The sequence below is a fragment of the Cupressus sempervirens genome, chromosome 4 (assembly GCF_028749045.1).
Source record: "Cupressus sempervirens isolate cs-2001-9-10 chromosome 4, ASM2874904v1, whole genome shotgun sequence".
NCBI classification, from domain to species: domain Eukaryota; kingdom Viridiplantae; phylum Streptophyta; class Pinopsida; order Cupressales; family Cupressaceae; genus Cupressus; species Cupressus sempervirens.
In genome coordinates, this window is record NC_143121.1 from 168,272,299 (window position 1) to 168,294,650 (window position 22,352).

A 22,352-nucleotide genomic window follows, 5' to 3' on the forward strand; every position below is an offset into this window, starting at 1 on the left:
CATGGCATAGGCATGCTTCTCCATTTAAGAATAACTATTCTCATGCTCTTTGAGGATAGTACCCATGAAATTAATTGGTGCTTGAACACCCTGCTAACTCTCTTGCATGAGTATTGTAGATAATGTATGGGCCTAGACATAGTAGTAAAGAATGAATTCTTTAGTGTAATTTGGATGTAGCAAAATTGGGGCTTTAGCTATGGCATATTTTATCTAATCAAAATTTGCCCTTCAAGAATCATTCCACTTGAAATTATAACTTCCCTTTATTGTATCAACTATACACTTAGTAATTTTCAAAAATTTAGGGACAAATCACCTTAGGAAGTTCACCTATTTGAAGAAAGATTTGACTCTAGATTTACTTCTTGGAAAATTTAGTTGTGTGATGGCTTTAACATGTTTTGGATCAATCCTAATGCCTTCCTAGGAAACTATGTGACCCAGTAGCTTGCCTTCTATGACACATAAAACTAATTTCTTAGGATTAAGGGAAATTTCATGCTCTCTGTGCCTTCTCAACACTTTCTCCATGTCCCTTAGATGATTTTCCCTCTTCTTAGAGAAGTTTTTTAGATCATCAATATAGATGATGATGATCTTATCTTTCAAGTTTTCAAATGAAGAATTTATGGCTTGTTGAAAGGTGGCATCTGCATGAATGATCCCAAAGGGCATTCTATTGTATGCAAAGATCCCCCAAGGAGTAGTAAATGTAGTCTTGTACCAATATTTAAGATTTACCTCAATTTGGTTAAACCCAAGAAACCATCTAACATGGACATCATTTCATATCTAACAACTATTTGTAGAAAATGGTCCATGTTTGGCAATCCATAATTATATTTTAATGATGCTTGGTTTAGATTTCTAGAGTCCACACAAATTCTAATCTCCCCATTCTTTTTTTGAACTAGAATAATGTTATAAATCCATCTCAAATGATGTATGAGGCAAATAATTTTGGCCTCCAACATCTTGTGTACCTCCTTAAAAATGGCATCAGACACCATTATATTATAAATAATACTACTTTTTCCTAAAGGGGGTAGCATTAGGCTTCAAGGGAATCTTATGCCTGAACTCACCATTTTTTGTAAGTCTCTAAGTCCTCATATCCCTAGGCAAATAGATCCTAGTATTCTAATAATAAATATTTTTCCTTTTCTCTTTCTTTCTCTAAGTAACTACAACCAATATTTACCATTTTTAGGTTATACTTAGTGCCAATATTCATACCTTCATATCCTCCAGAAGTTCTGCCCTTTCATCATCTTTCCCTTTGAATAAATTCATCATGCCTATCAAAAATTCTTTCAAAGAAAATAAGATAAAAAATAATCTTGTTACCTTTGAGTTTCTCATTTCCATGCTCCAAATCCCTCTTGGTGTCAAGGTAAAAATCCTTGCAGGCATTTTCACTTCCTTCAAAGAATTGGTCACTAAAAGGCTCTAACCCTTCTAGGAAGGACTGAATTTGGTTATCATCATTAAACACTTGTCAGGTTTCCACATTATCTAGGACATTTGGTTTGAACAAGAATTCAATATTTTATTCATTATTTGTAAAATTTGGATGAGGAAGTAGCAAAGAAGAACAGACTACTAACAAATCCACCCTTGTATTCAGCTCCCTAGGAACAACTTGGATTGAAAAGGCATCTAAATGTTTAATTTCATCCCACACTCTATTTCTATAGTTCTTGAGCCTTGCATTCTTTATAGTATATTGAGCTCAAAATTGTTTCACTATAACTTTGTTATCTCCATGAGCTTTCAAAATTTTGATTCCCTTTTCCTTTGGAATAGTAATACCTAGCAGCAAGGCTTTGTACTCTACTATGTTATTGATGTTCTTGAATTGCAACTTATAGGCAAGATGAGTTATATCTCCCTTTGAAGAAATTAGCACCACACTAGCTCCAAATCCTATAGCCACACAACTACCATCAAACTCTAGAGTCCAAATTCCAAGATCATTTGAAATGTTTGATTGCTCATTTGAATCATTAGACTTAGAGAACATCATACAGTTTTCAAACTCCATCTCTTGATACAAAATCTATGCCCTAGGGTCATCTGACTTTAGCACTGTGAACTTGGCTTTTTCTCTAGGTTCTAGCTTGAACTTCTTATTCCCCACGAGGATAATGGCATGAGACCAATCTATCTTAATCTTGCCTCAAATGTCTTTGCAAAAGCTTCTACTTAATAGTATCCCATGACTAGCTAGAATGTCTACTACAAGGATAGTCAACATCATTCTTTTTTTTAGGGTGAGCAACTAATGCTACTTGTGAATATTTTATTTGACCTATTAGGGGGACTTTCTTAGCATCCATGGAATAGAAATGACCAAAGGTCTTAGTGAGAGTCAAACCAAGGACACGGGCAATTGAACTAGGCATGAAATTAATAGAGGCACCCAAATTAATAATGCAATTACCAAGCTTGTGGCCATTTACATATTTGATCTAACTTTTAGCCAAGGGAGGTAGCTAAAGTATATTCTTCTCATTCCTCTTTAAAGAGAGTAGGAAACATAGGCTCCTCATTAGTTAATAGGCCACTATCCAACTAGATTTGGTCATTTCTAATGGCATAATTAACATTAGGTTGGGTTCTAGTAATATCATCATTTTTACAATAATCTACTAGCTTTTGCAACTTAGTAGGATGAGTTTTAAGATACTCAAGAAGTGATACCTAAATATAAGCATCTTTACAATATTGAATAATGTCAAACAAGGAATTAGGCTTACTATTTGGTTTAGGCTTTGATTGCTCTTTCCTCCACTCTATAGAAGTAGATGCTCCTGCTAGAGCTAGTGAAGAGCCAACTATGATGTTTCAAGAAGGAAAAAAATTCATTGGATTTTTCTCTCTTTGGCTTCTCATGGCTATTGTCATCTAAATTCCATCTAGGGTAGCAAATTAGTTGCCTCTAACTTTTGAATCTAATTTTTACTCCAAAAAGAATGTTCTAGAGTTGCCATAATAATCTTCTCTTTTAGGATACTCAATTTTTAGCTCATTAGAAATGGTAAGTTGCTTATATCTATTCATTTCCTAGCAAGAATCAAGATCATTATTAGCTCATAGGTGAAAGATGCACATAGGTTTCTTTTTAGGAGGTGCCTCTATAATAAGTTTCTATTGAGTAGACATCAACTAATATGGTTTGCCTTCATGTTGTCTTCAAGGAATATCATTATATGGCTATGGGAAAGAAGGTCCAAGTTTACTCATTTGGATCTTAATGGAAATCATTTCATTAGAGAGTTTCTGAATCATAGCCTTAGTATTATTAGCCACACTAGGGAATGAGCTCAGAGATGCTCCATTTTGAACTTCTCTTTTCCATTTTTCTATTGCTATAAGATCATCTTCTAGTCCAATTGCAAGGTTTTGACAAGCTAGTAGATTAGCAACATGTACATGCCTACTCTAAAAACTTAAATTGGGGGGCATGGAACTAATAAAGAACATTTTTTGGTTATCAGTAGTAGGTCTACTTGCAATATGAATTCTACTAGCCAATTTGTTGAATCTAGCAATAAAATCTCTCATGGGAACACTTGACTCCTTGATTTGAGTAGGTTGAGTCAAGAGAGTATGCTCATCCTCTATGCTTTTGGAGCATGCTTCAAATTGAGTCCTCATATCATTCCAACTTATGATACTTCCAACAAGACGATGTTGAAACCAATCAGTGACATTTTCAACCAAGGTCTCCATGAACATTCTTGTTGCCACATCCTCATGCCAAGGACAAACCACACTATATGTAGTGTAGAAAGTTGCAACATGCTCATCAAAAAATAATTTTCCATCACCATTAAACTTGGGGAAGTTCTTTCATAAGGTTCTAGGTAGGTCATTGTTAGCTACTAATTAGAGTGGTCCTATGGTATGACCCCACAAAACAACCATTGATGCAAGAAGAATGACTGGCATAGGTTAAAAGGTGAGAATAGTAGGGGTAGCTACACTGTGAAGGGTGAGAGCATTGCAAACTAATGGGATTTTAGTGCAAAAACATAGGAGTAGAGGAATGACTATGTATCTAGGCAATAGAGTGAGGTGGTGGCAACAGGGCTCCATGGATACCTTGAAATACTAGATCCCAAGAGCATGTTCTTTCTACTACTATGGGATCTTCCAATATAAGGAAGTCAAACTTCTATAGTTCTTTGAACACAATATCCATTTCCCCTCTTTCATGGGTGCTACTAGTATACTTAGACTCCAGGGTGAACTATTATCTCACTATGGGTATGCTTCTCTGAATCTTCTTTCATGTAAAACTCCCTCCCAATATTCAACATTTTCTTTCTCTCTTTCAATGGTGAAGCTTACTCTTCTATATTGACCTCAAGATTTTCAAATTTTCTAGGCAAGAGTGTCCAACTAATTTATTATATCCTCTTGCTTGTCCTAAAAGCTGAGATTTGGTTGTACTATAGGAATTTTTCCTTCATGTAGAAACACCATCTATTATCACAAATTGTAATACATAATTCAACTGTAAGAGTGCCACAAAGACAATTTCTAAGTTCCTTAGTAAAGCCACAAACAAACTTACTTAAGAGAGCCTAGATCACTTGAGTACTTCCCCATTAGAGTCACCAAGAACTATTGGTTGATGGTTTGTCTTCCTTGATTAATTGATAAATACCTTGACACTTTACTTTCCCAAAGGCTTGTGGAAAACACAATATTAGCAAAAAGATGGGTTAGTGTGGTAATCCATCAAAGATCCCTAAATTGAAAGGTACAACTCCCTTTAGATGCAAGCAATGCAATAAATTTTATTTTTTGGTTTTAGAGCGTGCTCTTAACCAGAGAGTAGAAGAGGCTAAAACCAAGTTGCTAAATACTTTAAACAATGTAGGCAAGGAGAGGGATTAACTCATTGAATACAATCTATTCTAGTCTAACAATGTAGGTTAATGAAAGTGTATAGGACTAACTACAACAATAGGAAGGAGACAAAAGGAAGTGCAATGATCAATTCCTAGATTGAAGAGTTAGCTATTGATTGGACAATACCCAAATTATCTGATTCTCAACTACTCCTACACTAATTTCCAACTTCCTTATGTAGAGAACTAAACTAAACTCATAGATTAAAATGAATAGGAAGACATGCTAATGTTGAAGAAAGTAAAACATACAATTCATTGAACAAAACAAATAAAGCCAAGTTTATCCAAATTCATTCAACTCTCAGCATTCAACACATGGATTCCATAAAACATGCTTAAACTAAATGAACAATAAAACTTAATAAGAATTCAAAGTCTCACACAATAGTCCAAGCTATAGGTGTTTTCCTAAAGTAAATTTTTTTGATCCAATTTACATCATAGAAGATTAAATTTATAGGCCTTTCTCAAAATGGAAAGTTACATATAATGATTACTCTATAGAGCATCTTTGAGCAGTTAGACTAAAAATAGGACAAGCATAAATCATTGTCCATTACATAGATTTAATAAAACCAAAAATAGCTAAGATTAGAAAAGAGAGAGAAGACAATCATCAGACTCATCATGGCTTCTTGGGGTTACTGACTTTGCTCTATATGCCTTCATAGCATCGATTACCTTATTAAGTTCCTCAACACTAGGAATAAGGATGTTGTCAGATCTAATCATCTAGTAATCATGTATTTGAGTAAGCTCGTCAATTCTAGCCACCCTAGATTGGAACTTCTCCATTTCTCTTATTGAGTGGGTTGATAACCTCATCAATAAATGCTAAGAATTTGGACTTCATTCTCTCAGTTTCAACCAGCTTGCCATTAGTGCACATAAAATATTTGTTGTGAAAGATCTCCAAATATTGGAGCAATTTATCTATGATTTTCCACACAAGATCATGCACATCCTTGAGTTCACCTGTAGAGCTTGCAGAGTTTTCAATTATAAAATCTAAGGATTGCTTCTAGTGGAACAAAGGCTCTTGACCAGTCTTGAGAATTCCATGAGTAGTGGCCACATTGGTTTTCATATCTATCACTTCCTAAAGAAGGTCTAATTTCTCTATTGTAGCCAAGAAACCTAAGGATGATATGATGGGTCAAGCTTTGAATCTTCTTAAGAACATGAATCCCTTGACATACCATTCTCATAAGCCAAATACTAGTGATAAGCCCCAATTCAATAACAACTATAACAAGCAACCTAGGATGCAAAATTATACTTATACCACAGAGTGGAAAGATGGTAAACCCATCCCCAATACTACTCAAGGCACTAAAGATAAAGGTACACCAGATCCATTGCAAAGAAATTTTATAAACATGGTGGAAAAGTTGCCTTGATGCATTGTGTTCCAATCTCTTCATCTCCTAATTATTGTGTATTTGCTCAATCTTTTTTAAAAAACTAGGAAGCACAATATGAAGAAGGAGAGGAAGAAGAGAACCATAAGGATGTAGCATGCAATATGATAAATCTATGTGACAATAGAGAGGACTCTAATTTGGAAGACTCTAAAATTGATATTATACATCAGAGAAAGGTGTATCAATGGCATCATCAACAAGTTTTATCAAATGATGAACATCATACTAATAATGGGACATGCAATATGATGTCATAAATTGAACACGTGAATTTGAGAAAACCATCAATTGAAGAGATTGATAGAATTACTAATAAAATGATAGCCCAAGTGCACAATACTTACAATCTCATAAATATGACTATAAACAATGCTACTAGTAAGCCAGTTGGTATTTTAATCAAATATATTACCCACAAATTGGATGATGATAATAAAAGGATAATTCACTAATTGAAAATATCAAGGATACTAAGAGCAAGAAGTGGGAGGAAAAAATGAAAATCTAGTTCCAAAGTGGCAAAAAGGTCAAAGGAAGTGTACAAGAAAATAAGTCAAATCCTGACATTACCAAGAATGTGGAGGAACCTATTGTTCAATCATTAGTAGCTAAAGGTAATTATTTTAAATCTACTATATATGATTCTTTTTATATGATTGTAATGCTATCTCAAATTATGGTCAAGGTTCCCTTATCTAAGATGTTTAGAATAGAAGAGCACAAGAATAAGGCCCTTTCTTGGTTAAGTGGCATAAGAAATAGTAATATTGTTGAATAGGAATCACCGATAATGAAGAAAATACCACTTGTGATAAAAGATAAGACACAAGAGTTATGTCCCAAATACATTAGATGTACTTAGATAATTCCTCACCAACCTATATAAAAAATATTGACCCATTCTTTTTTAGTCTGATCATAAATGGGAAGACCTTAAAATTTGTTATGATTGATTTAGGGGCTTCTAACACTGTCATGCCTTTTATAATTATGGAAGCCTTAGGTATGAAAGTATATAGAAATCAAGGTAGATGTAGGGCCATGGATGCAAGAGCAATGCCTATCATAGGTACAATAAATGCCTTGTTTTTTAAGTTAACCGTATATCCTGATGTTGACCTAACCATGATAGTCTTAGTAATTGATATTCCTCTGTAAAACATAATGTTTCTCTCAAGAAAATGGAGTGCTTTAATATGAGGTAGTCTATAATGTGATCTGTCATATGCTTCATTCCACATAGGGGCTAAGACTAGCAAATTTGATAGATAACCAATAGTCACTCACATGCTTGAGAACAACATTGATAAAGATGCTACATGTTTCTTAGATACTAAGGTTAATGCTTTCAAAGATAAACTTATTATTCAAAAGATTGAAAATAAAATTTTACTAATTACATAAGAGGTAACAAATTATATGGATTCTCAATATCTTTGGACCATGTACTTTGATGGAGAAAATTCAAAAGATTGGTTAGGAGACAGAGTTTTTTTTATATCCCCAGATAAAAATATTTTTAGGTATTCATTTACTCTAAATTTCACATGTACTAATAACATTTTAGAGTATGAGGCACTTTTATCAGGATTAGAAATGGTAGAAAATCATGCAATTAAGAAACTACATGGTATTAGAGATTTAGAGATAATTGTGTCTCAAATTAAGGAGACATGCTTCCAAGAATAAGAGGCTAAAATAGTATAGAAATTTTGTTTGGGACAAAATTGAAGCATTTGATACTTTTGGCATATCTCAAATTGATAGAAGCAATAATAAGATGGGTGACCTATTGGCTAATGTAGCAATCAAGCCTAGTGATGTATCATTTGTTGGCATGTATACAATTGAGATGCATAATAAGCCATCTATCCCTAATAATGTAGAAATTTGGAAAGGGTTTGAAGATGATAGAGATGTCCTAAAATTTATTCTAAGTGAGGACCAGTACCATGGATAGGTGAAAAATTTTGCATCATAGTGGTGCTTGAATCTGAGTGTCTTCTTCCTCTTCTTCTTCCTCCTCGATACTTTCACAAAATTTTTCTTTAGTTTATTCACTAGTTTATACTTCTTCCTAATCATAGAAGTAGTCTTCAACTCTATAGTAATATTTTATTTGTCCAATTCATAGTGTTAGGACTCAAAATTGAAGCCCTAATTTTGAGTACCATTCTAAAAGTCCAGCCCTAGAAGTGCTTTTTAATGCATTCATAATCAACTATTCGTTTGAGGCCTAAGAGGTGTTTAATGTTTCTAAAAATTTGCATTCAATGTATCCACTTGTCCCATGAAGATAAAATACAATTCTGAGTCATTCTGTGAAGTTCTATTTTCAGCAAGGTTCAAATCTACATTTTTACCTAAGTGTCAAACAATGACATGAGGCCTAGTTTGCATTTGAATATCTTGCACCCAGTAATGTTTCATGACTCACCACTTTGGAAGTGTTTAGTAGCCATACCAAAGAACCTATGTTTCATATTTTGATTTTTTTTGATATGTTTTGACTAGGTTTTGAATCCCTCAAATTTGGTTGTTTATTATTGTTGTGTTGATGCAAATTGTTCAGAATTCTAGGAGGCCCTGTTTGACTTGCTATAACTTTGACCCAATTCACCAAAATGAGAAAATTCATTTTGCATTGCATTCTAGAGGTAAAATAATTATTATGTTTCAATTTTGAGCTTATGAAAAATCCATTTGTTTAGATTTTGAACGTGAATCCAAATGTAATTTATGATGTTTTACTGGTGCCAAAAATGCATATTGATTAGTAGCCCTATTTGGGATGTTATAACTTTGAATTTTTGATAGGTGAGATTAGATGGATTGTACCATTTTCTTTCACTCTAAAAATACTTTAAGTATTCCAATTTGCAAGCCTTAACAAATATGTCTGCACACTTTCCAAAAGTCCATTCCATTTGCAGAAATCAGTTTTTTGCCAGTGTTTACAATTATGCAAACCTAAGTAGCCCAGTTTGATAGCTCGTCAAATTTTCCTCATTATTAATCATGAGCCCAAATCATATATTTATACTCTCCTTGTGACAATAAACTAATGTCCTAGTTTCTATTCCCCCAAGTGTCAGTTTGACCTATTTCGAGGGCCAAAACTAAAGTCAATTTATTATTTTCTGAAATGTTTGCTTGTAGGCAGTTCATAGAAGACAACTTTGAAAATTGATATCTTTTGATTGATTGATCTTCATGATATGAGATTTGGAAAGGTGCAACAATGTGGAGTAGAGAATTAGTGTGTCTAATTTTAGAGTTTTTGTCAATTTTTAAGGCTAGTCAAAGGACCCCTTAGCACGAAGTTGACAATTTGTAGAAACAGGTGGAAATGAGTTTCAAAATTTGAATGAATGATGTGGATTGATTTCATTCAAAGTTAGGTGTTTAGTGGGCCAGTTTGATATGTCAATGGTTTCAAAATAAAAATAAAAATTAGCCAAACCCACATTGGGGCTTGATTATTTTTTGCCAGAATCGAATAGTTAAGAAGGTTGTATTGGTGTTTGAAAACATTGGAGGGTTTTCAATTATCCCACTGAGAAATTGACATATCTAGGGGCAGCTAACTCCCATTTTCAACATGCCATTTCTGACAATAGGCCAACTATAAGGAACGACCCTTCTTTTACTTCAGGCTCTGCTAAATGTAGGCGGGTAGACCTCAGATTCAAATGATATCGTACCAGTGCAAAAAAAACCTGAATCTATTAAGAAGATTTTACCCTTATTTCTCCTAAAGACTTATGAAATAACATCAATCTACAGTAGCTAAATGTAGATCTATGAATTTCAGAAGCTGAGTGAGGGTATTACATTTAGGTCCTTCAACATGAAAGGGTAAAACACGTTTGATTAATAATGTTGATTTCAACAAACCCTCAGATATGCAGTAGTAAGACTTAATGATCCTATAATTGATCAGTGTCTTAACCATTGGGCAAATCCATGAGTCATAAACACACATATGGATATCTGATACTTGTTTATATACTCAAATATCTGATCTATCTATTTAACTTGTAAATAGACATCAATGCTCAAATTAAATCCCATTCTTACATGATATCCCCATCAGTAATCTTGCAACCCTGTTGATTCCTTGAAGCATTTACACAACCTCTTGGGTCATAAGAAACAATGAATAACATATAGCCTTAAGGGACTACAACTATAACCTAAGCTCTATGTCAAAGATTGTAAAACATTAAAAATTAGCTGATAAAGGAGACAAGATTCAACTGAAACTCAACCTGCTGTTCTTTGTACTAATTTTCTTGAAATCATACAGTTATATGCATGAAAATGAAAGCATAAAAAAAAACCTAACAAATCTGAACTATCTGTATTTATCTTCACTACTGCTGTTCATACAAGAAGAATTTGCTGAACAAAATGGTCTCATAGTCATGGGAACACATCAAAATTGGATCCAAAACCTGGTATCTCAGTAGTGACTAGTTTTCTCTCCAAATACTGGAACCCTTCAAATGATAGAAAGAAAGAATGATATAGACAAAATGAATTCCCAAACTTGTTCTGAAAATGACAAGTGTCCACTTGAAATTCAATCTCCTGCAACTGAAAAACCTCTCTCTTCTCTCTACCATTTTGATCTGATTTTGTTTTCACCATTTCTTGTAACTAATTTGCAAATATCCTTTTCTGAATGATGAAAACTTGTTTGCCAAAATATCTAATTTTCTCACTAAAATGCTGGTGAAATCTTAGTTTTTACTGAATGAATCTGAACAAATTTTGACCCAAATTGAGTTTTTACTACCTTTTACTGATATTAAGGTCATCACTATGTTAAAAATCAGTTCTAGACTCTGATTACCTGAATATAGTTGCAATTTAGGTACCTTAGAAAAATCCTCATGTAGCTCGAACAAACAACTTCCTATGTAAAAACTAACTCCAGAATCAAAGAATTCAGATTCTCACGATTTTGATGATATATGATAAGGCATACTTTGCTTTCCAAAAACCCACTGAAAGCCAATTTGAAAACTACTCCTCTAGTAGGGAACTCAATCTGTAGCTTTGATATTTTGAATTTTCAAAAATTTAAAACCTTCTAAAGTTTTAACTTTAGATTTAAGCCCTTTTAAATTTAAAATGACATGACCCCTATTTGATTTGAAATAAAACTGAACGTGCATTCCTTTTGAGAAAATAATAAAAAATTATTATTTTTTATCACTTTTAATTTTTTTCGTTGCCTTTTGAATCTGAGGTCAAACCTATTTTGACCAGGCGCCATGCGACATCTATTTGATTGGCTGAGCCCTCTGCATCATCCACCACATCAGCACCACAAGATCCATGCCACGTGTCTAAAATTTGTATTTTTGCATTTTTTATCCAGTGTGCAACTTATTATTGCAGGTATGCCCCCGTCGACAGATCGTGACATGTGTCACAATTTGGTCGATTCTTGCCTAAGCTTGCTTTGATTTCCACATCATCATGCCTAGGTCTTGCGCTGCCACATGGTGTAATCTTGCTTTCTTGCATTATTTAACGTCTGCATAGGTTGATATTATGGGAATGTGCCTACCATCCAATCTAGACATGTGGCACAATCTCAATGAATCTCCATTCTTGATGGCATGCTTTGATTTCCACATCACTATACTTGGGTATTGCACTGCCACATGACACAATCCTACTTTCTCGCATTATTTAACATCCGCGCAGGTTGAAATTACCGAAATGTGCCTACCATCCAATCTGGACACATGGCACAATCTCCATGTCATGTCATCGTGCTTGAATTTTTGTTCAAAATTATGCTGAAATCACACTGACATCACCCTCCAAGTTGGCTATATGGCCCCCACGCATGAGCTGGCTTTCACAAAAGCCTTTTCTCTTTACACATTGTTATAAGTGTATGGTTTTCTATTTAAACAACTCAAAACCTCTTATACAAACAATATGGGACAACATGATTTTGAGTGTTTTTTCCTATGCTCACAGGCTGCCCTATTTTTGCTCATGTGGGCCTCCTTTATACTTTGCATGGATGCGTGAGGCTTACTCTGTTCAAAATGTGTGGCCTTCTTTCCACACACAGAAGTGTCTCTTTGTTTCAGCGATGTTGCCCTTTTTATTCTTCGTGGAGTAACCTTTAGTTACATGTGTGAGTTGCCTTCATTTTGCTGCAGTTCCTTCTTATTCTGAATGCAACTACTCTCTTATGCCTCCCCCAAGCTGTGTGTGAGCTTCTTCCTTGTATGTTGCAGCTTCTCCCCACATGAATCTCCTTTTGGTGCATGGGCATCTCATTTTCATGCCTACGGCTTTCATAGGCATGCTTCTCCTTTTTACCAAGGCGTGGGCTTTGCTTTGTACTAGCTGCTACAATTTGAAATAGGCACCTTTCTCTTTTGAGGTCGACTCCCATGCCTAGCATCTAAAAAAATTTCTTGGAACAGTTTCATCTCACACAGCTTTTTCCGTTGATACCTTTGGTGGCTTTCTTTCCAATCGCCTTGCTCTGGCTTTTCTTTAGCGACTTTGTCTTTATATGCCTAGGCGTGTTCTTCAACCATTCATATTGTGTGTGGTTCCCTATTTATTTGCACAAGGTCTTCTTTTATGTTGCCCCTACCTTTTCTAAGCCTGCGGCTTGCCCTTAATCTCTAGCTCCCTGCTCATTGCGTGAGGCTACATCTACTTCCATGTGTAAATCTTTTTGAGCTTCCTTGCATGCAAATTCTCCTGCATTGACTAGGTGTTCATTTATATTACTAGCAACTCCTCCCTTTTTAAAAAGCATTGACTCTTTTAACACTCTGCTGCTATTCACATGAGATCTCTACCCTGATCTTTCCATTGGCATCGAATGTTCTTATTCCTTGCACTAAATTCTTTTTGTGGATGCCTCTTGCTACTAAACATGGAGATCTTTGAAGATGTGGCTCCCTCTAGGCTATGACTTGTGGTTTTTTGTGTTATGCTTGCTCATGCCATGTGGGGCTCTTCATTATCAGAGTGAACTATTTGAAATGGCTGGCTTTCCTTATCTATGGTAGGGGTTATTTGTCAAAACTCATGGGCTGCCTTTTTATGTGCATCTCTATTCTATTTAAGATTTACTACCTAATGCCCAATGTGCAACTTATGCCATGGCCTTGTCCCTTGTGGAGTCAACGCTTCTTCTAATTGTTATTTCTTTTTCTTGCTTTCTTTTTAATATCTTCATGGGCCTGACATGTTTGTTTTAGTAGGAACTCCTTCTACATCTTGTGGATACTAGTGATAGCATAGTACCTTGATGCTTCTAACATCAACAAGCACATGTAAAAATGCATCAGCTAGGAGTGTCATGTATTTCCCGAGGAGCATGAAATCCATAAATCCATAAATCCATACGAGAGGGCATTTGAGTGTTGGAGGGAGTGAATATGAAGAAGTGTCCTGGCCATTCCTGTCCCTCTTCTATACAGATTCAAGTGACATGTTTGAGAAATTTCTATTCATTCTATCCATTGAATTGCTCGAACCACTAGAATATAGGTGAGAGTATAAAAAAAATCAAAATCAGAGGATTGGAACCCCAATTTCACATCATCTCGCCCCAACCATTGGATGGCTTCTTCCTCACAAAGCATGTCATCTCATGAGTTGACAAGTAAATTCCTTCTAAGCTCTTTCCTGAACCCCAAGTCTTCTTAATTTTACTCTTACTAAGATTATAATGTATACAAGGAACCCATGACTGTGCAAAAATGTAGATTTTGAATCTCACAAACTATATATATTTTTACTTCTAGTATCTCAGCTAGAGTAGTAGGATGGCCTAGATTATCTTCATGTTTGGATTCCTCAAGAAATGAAGATGTAGCCACAAATCACATGTTCATACTTTCACATTCCTATTCAATTCTAACGTCATTAGTCAGACCCCCAAAGTGGATTTGACTAAAAAAATTTCATTTTCAAACACTCGATCATTTAAACTGATCCATTCATCATCTAATATTGACTGGAATCAAATTCAATTGCTAAACAATCAATTTGAAGCTCATTCTACATAATTTGCCAATTGTGATTTTCTGCTAATAGGGCCTATCGGGTGGCTCTAAAAACTAATCCAAACACCTGACCAGGCTCTAAAAACTAGCACACTGACTCTTTGTTCTGCATACTTTCACCCTATCGGATCTTGTCTCATGAAAAATTCAGGGTCAAAAGATATTCTTTGTCAAAGTCGACCTCCCAGAGCTGCCTACAAGAAATATGTCAGAAAACACTAAACTGGGTTCAGATTTGGCTTTGAAAATTGGGCAAATGAGCACATGGGGAATGAAAATTGGGGCATTGGTTCTCTGTCATGAGGAGAATATAAATCTATGAATTGGGCTCATGACGAATCATGGGATGAATTTGGCAAGCGTCTGAAGTTGGCTACTTGGATTTGCAAGACAGGAAACAATGAAAAGATAATGACTTTTACAAATGGAATGACCTTGGAAAAGTGTGCAAACAGATTCATCAAGATTTAAAAATTGGCAGACCTGTAGTATTTTTAGTATAGAACATAGGGAAACAAACCATTCGATCTCACCTATCACAGATCAGGAGATATGACATCACGAACAGGGGTTCCAATCAATCTGCAAATACTGACATCGGTAAAACTTTAGAAATTCCATTTGGAATCACATTTAAAAAATGATCAAATGGATTCATCAAGAGTTGAAACTTGAAACATGACAAGTCTCTGATGTCTATAATGTAATGCAAAAAGAATATTAGCATTCGGATCAATTGGTCAAAAGTTATTATAGGATAAACAGGGCTTCCCAAAAATATGTGCAAAGTGCATAAGCATGAAAACAGTAAACTACCAACTTTGAGGGATTCAAAACCCAGTCAAACGGATTCGAAATGACTCAAAATCTGAAACATAGGCTCTCAGGTATGGAAACTAGACACTCCCAAAGTGGAAAATCATAACACCATTCTGGGTGAGAGATATTTAGGTGCAAACAGGGCTTCCTATCGTTGTTTGACACGTAGGGTAAAATGCAAATTAGACATTGGCTCAAAACAGGACTTCATCAAACAACTCAAAATATCAATTTATCATTACAAAATATGTGAATGGGCTGAATGAAGGGTGTTAGAAACATTAAACACCATTTTTGCATTAACTCAATAGTGGGGTACATAGGCTTCACAAAGCAATTATAGGCCTGATTTTCTCAAATTTTTTGAAATGTGACTAAAAATGAAGCATGCAATTTTTAGTCCCAACAGAGGCTCTTTCTAGGGATGCATGCCCCCTACAGGCATGGCAAGATTTCAGATCTCTGGGACAAGCAGACCACACTCTTGAACTTCAAAAACTCTCCTGAACAACTTTATTGAAAACAGGGAAATCTACAACTACTATATCAAATAAGTAAGTAAAAGATCAAGCAATAGATAAGAACAACCAGATAGAAGTTTTGATTCCTAGAATGTGATACTTGCACCAAGGAGTGTGTATGTTTTTACAATTTTTTTGAGAAATCACTTCAAGCACATGAACATCCTAGATGGTTGGCTACAAAGCTGACAATTGGTTTATCTAGGGAGTCTTCGATATACGCAAGGTACGTGAGGCCCAAATCCATAGGTGAAACCAAAAAGATGTCACACAACCAAGAGGAGTGGTAACTCACTTCTCCTCTTTCACTTCTCAAGGGTATAAAGTTCCTTGAGGCTTAGCCCAAGTCACAAAATCTTGATCCCAAGAGAGGTGTCTTTGGATTCACCTCCCGATCTTTATACTCTGCTGGAACGCTGGAGTTGAGGTCGTCCCAAGGGGTGATGAAATTCTTGAGCAGGCCTCCTAAAACTTAAACAAGATTTTGGATCCTAATCTTATGCACCCAAGATGGCCTCGAAAGAAGACACTGGGAGAGAAGACTTGGATGATCTCTGGCTAAAAGACAAAATTCATTCCCAACTGATGCTTAAGTTTTCTGATCTAGACTTTTGAAAACACATGTGATTAAGATGCAAAGGTTCAATTCCAATTTTAAATGCACCAACAAAAGAGAAGTGATCGAAGAATGAATACACCAAGAATATTTAGGGTCAACAAAAAGTAAACTCGCGTGCCCAAAGGCCCTCCACGTCAAGTATCGATTGATTTTCTTTAAGGCATTGAAGATTGAGTGTGATTTTGTTTTAAGCCCAAAAATAAAGATGTATGTAAAAACTCGATTCCAAGCGCGCACCCAGAGGCCCTCCACATCAAGATTTGTTCAATTTTTATGCCCAAATGAAGTGTGATCGATTTTAATCTAGATTTTTGGACATTTAAGAAATCTTATAAGTTAAGACAAACTCTCAAAAACTAATTAAGTAGAATCCGATTATGGAACACTTAACACTCTTTTAGGTGGACCCATCCCCATATATGGCACTGATATTACAACCAATGGTTAGAATGATGGGTGATTAAAGAGGGTGAGTCCAATGAAAAACTACTTAATTTGATTTCAATTGATTTGTTTTTAACTTAACCAATTTCATAAGTGTTCAAAAAATCAAATTTGCCTAAGTTGCATGCAAAAGAGAGATTTGGTTGTTCTTTTTAACGTACCAAAATGAAGTGTTTGATTTGTGGGGTTTTTAGACATACAAGTTCATTTTTTCCAATTTGCAAAGACAAATGATGACTTTGACAAGACCAACAAAAAAAAAGGGAGCATTCCCGCAGAGAAAATGCAAGAAATAGCATTCTCGTGAGGGTACCTACGTTCCCACAAGTGGGCTCGCGATCTCACTGGAGTTCCTATTCACGAGAATGACAACCCCGCCACGAATTTGGATCGCAGGAATGACAGGAAAGACTATTAAAAAGAATTAAAGCCGTGAGCCAAAAACCTGAGAGCTCTTTTTGAAAGAGCAATCCCACCAGTTTATGCCCTTACAATGTCCTGCAAGCAAGAATGATGATCCCGCTGACAAAAAATTATTACAGTCCCAAGAAGTTTAAGATAGGAAATGGTAAGGCAGGAATGATGATCCCACTATTTCTAAGGCACGTTCTCGCTGGAGGATTTGTCGGTGAGGATCAAGAGGCTTTTTTGATGATACGTGGTAGAGGCTGTGTGTTGATGAAGTGTCAACTTGCAGTCGTGGGTTCGCATTCTCGCTAGAGAATAGCAGCATTCCCACATTGTCGAATCGCGTTTCTGTGGTTGCGAGGATGCAAAAAGTTTTGTGTTTTTGACCGTTTTCTGGGTGAAAACTGAGGACAGGGTCAGGAGCACATTCTTGAGACGTTCAAAGTGGTCTTGCAAGAAAAATCAAAAGGTAACACAAACAAAAGATATTGCCATTAATGTTAGCTTTGCATGGTTAACCAAAACATGAAAATGAGAAATAAGCATGTAAAACTAGCATAAATGAAGACTAAAAATGACCCTTGTGGGGTCCCACCAGGCATGCCAAAATGTGTACACTAATATGTTAGCAAGAAACACTAATCTATTTAAAAACAAAAGCATTAACTAACAAAACTAGTATAAACTTTAGATGAGACAAAGTGAGGTCCTCAAATGAGAATATGAGCCATGGATAGGCTCTCTCAATGAGGATGATCACTTGATTAGTAGATGTGTCCTTTGATATGGATTTGGGATTTTTGGTGTGGATATGTGAAAATGGTATGAACTTGGCTTCTCAAACTGACATGGTAACTTTTGCTTAAGGATTGTGATAAAATGGCTTGGGAGGGGATCCAATTTATAGACTAAGGGCTTGAGGGATGGAGGGGTAAAATGCAAGGATGGCAAGATGGTGAGGGAGGGCTAGGATGCACTCAAAGGGGAGCACATGGATTGTGCTTGTTTAGCACCAATAGGGAAGTGACACTTATCACAAGGAGGATGAGTGTGAGAGGATAGGAAATGGGTTGGTCAAGGGCTTGATGAGGGTGGTTGAGTATGTAAGAGTCATGAGTGAGGATGTAAGAGCCATTTATGGCTTTGTAAGAGCATTCATAGCTTGGTGGTTGGGATATTTTGAGGGAAGACTTTGGTTTGGTTTAGGAAAGTCTTAAGCTTGCTTAGGAATGTGCAAATGATTAGGGGATGGGTTAGGCTTGGATTAGGATTAGATTAGGGATGTTAGAGATGTGCAAGTGGATGGCATTCATGAGGGTGGGTGAGTTAGTGGCTATACTTAGTTAGTATGGGTGGATGGGGTGGATTAGGCTAAATGGAGAATTTAGGATAGTTTAGGGGCTATTAGATTTGAGGGCTTTATTTATCAAATAGATTTATTTAATAAATGAGGGTTTTGGAATTAGATAGGAGAATAGGATTAATTGACAAATAGTGAGTTATTTGATTTATCAATTAGGACTATAGACGATTAATTAAATTAATCAACTAGGGGATGGAAAATGATTTAATTAAATAGGAATTTAATTAATGATGCCTTTAGAGATAGCTAAATAGGATTATCAAAGCGATGTAATCAAATTTAGGTGTCTACAACAAGAATTATCATGAAATTTCATTCCTAGAATGTATTGATCCGTATCTAATAGTTTCTAAAATAGCTCACTAGGATAAATCATTTCATTACTATTTCTCTTATCACATGAGCTATTTGAACTTATCTCAGCCTTATGAAAATAGGAAAACATTGAATCAACAACAACTCTTATCTCTCTAATTTCATTCTCATGATAGAAGTTGTTATGTGCATTGACATACAAATTACTATCACATACAACCCCCAAACCTGACATAGCACATTTTGAAACTACATCTTTCTCAACATCATACTTAGGGAAAATGGCTTCACCACATGAGTTTGCATAACATGTCAAAACACAAGCATCCTTAGATTGGTTAGCATACCTTTCAAAATTGTGAGCCAACAAATTAGAAATCTCATCAACACTTAGCAAGATTACGTCCCTAGTTTGTTCTCCTTGGCTTAGATCATTACCCAGACAACTTGACAAATTTGCAATAGAAGACTTATTAGTAATACATTTTGAAAAATCAAAAATCTGATCACCACATAATCATTCTTCCTGAGACAACACCTCAACAACCGGCATCTCAACACAAACACATTCATCATTAGAAGAAATGTTATCATTACTGCATTCTTCTTCTGTATACTCATCATCATAAGAAGATGAACTGACATTATGCATATTATCAGACTGTTGATTACTATCCTCTGATCCATAAAACTGAGACTCTTCATTTTCTATATCATCTTGAACAGACTCATTACATTCACTAACATTAGATTCAATAGCCTTTAACTCACATTCAAATTCTATGATAATATCATGAAATTTAATAATCTTTTGGAATCTTGCCTCCTCTGGCCAATCAACCGAAGAGGGCGTAAAAACTTCTAAGAGCAACATTGGCCATGAAGACTTCTCTGGTCTATAGGACTCATGAAGATCCATGACTGTGGATTTGAACTTCACGTAAATGTGCAATCCATCAAGACCCTTAACATCACCAATTTTACTTCTTAATATGACAACCGGATTATCATGATCTTCTCTTTCTAATCTAGTAATCTTCACATGAAGACTCTCTAATTCATATTGATATCCAGACTCAGAATCCATTTCTTCAAATTCTAAAAATCTACCTCTCTTTTTTTAGTGCTGAAACACTAGATGGAGGCATCCATTTTTACCATTCAATTTTCACAAAATGCACATACATGAAAACTGAAAATACCTTTATGTATTGCTGTTTGAGACCTCAGATCTACTAATTAGCATAGGTGTAAATATGAAATCCTTCACACCATAGAAAAATTCCTTTGTAGAGCCACCACCTCCTTGAAGAGGAAAATGGAATGACAACAGTGATTCACCTTTTGAAATCAATTATATCAACAGATACAAACTATCACATCAACTATTAATCAGGAAAATTTACTTCCTCTTTCCAAAAACACTAGGTCTACCCATGAATACTAAAAGCCTTTGATATTTCAAACAAACCATGCACTGGCACAAATATTTTTGACTAGAGTCGCCACTCACATTTAGTAAGAAAGATTTTGAAACTATTTATCACTTGTAAATTCTAAACCAGACTTTCAATATGGAAAATTTTGCATATTCATAATTTGCAGTAGATCTATACAACCTTTTACTAAATAACTTTATTCAAATACACTTCACAAACTTAAATACTCAATCCAATGAAGTGTATGAAACCTATCAACTATTCTCCTCCTCTTAGTGCTAAGAATCACCTGATGGAGAACATGCTTCTTAACAATCAATTTTCGTGAAAAGAGAGCACATGAAAATGAGAATACCTTAAGATTCAGATGACTAAAAGTTCTCTGTCCACTATTTACAATAGCAAACCCAAAATCTTATCAAATTCTTGCTGAACCTTTTGAACTAGCACATCACAAATCTTACAACCACTCAAATGTTTCAACCTCCTTAGATATGTTCTTTTCCTGCAACAGCTAACCACAATTCATGTACAATACTGCACTGGTACAGAGATTAACTTTGAGTCGCCACTCACATTAAGTGAGACATGAATTGCATTAGTCCTAAAGATACCACAAACTGATTTGAAACAATAGTAGATAGAAGACCACTCTTCGAATTTATCTTGACTTTGAAACTTCTAAACAAAGCTGAAACATAAATTTCTTGACTCTGAAATTACAACAACTCACAAATCTAAACTGATTGAAGGTATATTCATTTCTCAGCACAAATTATAACCAATTTAGAAACTACTACTGTAAGAGAATAAAGCATACTTGGGAACATGAAAATTTAGTAAGGAAATGAATTAAACACATTAACTTACTATTGTACAAAACTTTCTCCATGTAGTTCCTTCTATTGTGTTGAATTTCTTTAAATTCTCAAGGTTTGTCCATCATGAATCTCAACACAACTCCCTAGCAGAGTCACCATCTTGTTGGTGTTTGAAAATGCTAGAGGGTTTTCAATTATCCCACTAAGAAATTGACATATCTAGGGGTAGCTAACTCCCATTTTCAACATGCCATTTCTGACAACAGGCCAACTATAAGGCATGACCCTTCTTCTACTTTAGGCTCTGCTAAACCTAGGTGGGTAGACCTCAGATTCAAATGATACCGTACCAATGCAAAAACATATTCTTGAATCTATTAAGAAGATTTTACCCTTATTTCTCCTAAAGACTTATGAAATAACATCAATCTACAATAGCTAAATGTAGATCTATGAATTTTAGAAGATAAGTGAGGGTATTACATTTAGGTCCTTCAACATGAAAGGGTAAAACACGTTTGATTAATAATGTTGATTTCAACAAACCCTTAGATATGTAGCAGTAAGACTTAATGATCCTTTAATTGATCAGTGCCTTAACCATTGGGCAAATCCATGAGTCATAAACACACATATGGATATCTAATACTTGTTTATATACTCAGATATCTGATCTATCTATTTAACTTGTAAATAGACATCAATGCTCAAATTAAATCCCATTCTTACATGATATCCCCATCAGTAAAATTGCAAACCTTTTGATTCCCTGAAGCATTTAGATCAACTGGTCAAAAGTTATTATAGGTCAAACAGGGCTTCCTAGAAATATGTGCAAATTGCATAAGCATGAAAATAGTAAACTACCAACTTTGAGGAATTTCAAACCTAGTCAAACGGATTCAAAATGACTCAAAATCTGAAACATAAGCTCTTAGGTATGGACACTAGACACTCTCAAAGTGGTGAATCATGACACTATACTAAGTGTAAGATATTCAGGTGCAAATAGGGCTTCCTGTCGCTGTTTAACACGTAGGGTAAAATGCAAATTAGACATTGGCTCAAAATAGGACTTTGCCAAACAGCTCAGAATATCAATTTATCATTAAAAAAAATGTGAACAGGCTAAATGAAGGGTGTTAGAAATATTAAACACCATTTTTGCATTAACTCAATAGTGGGGTA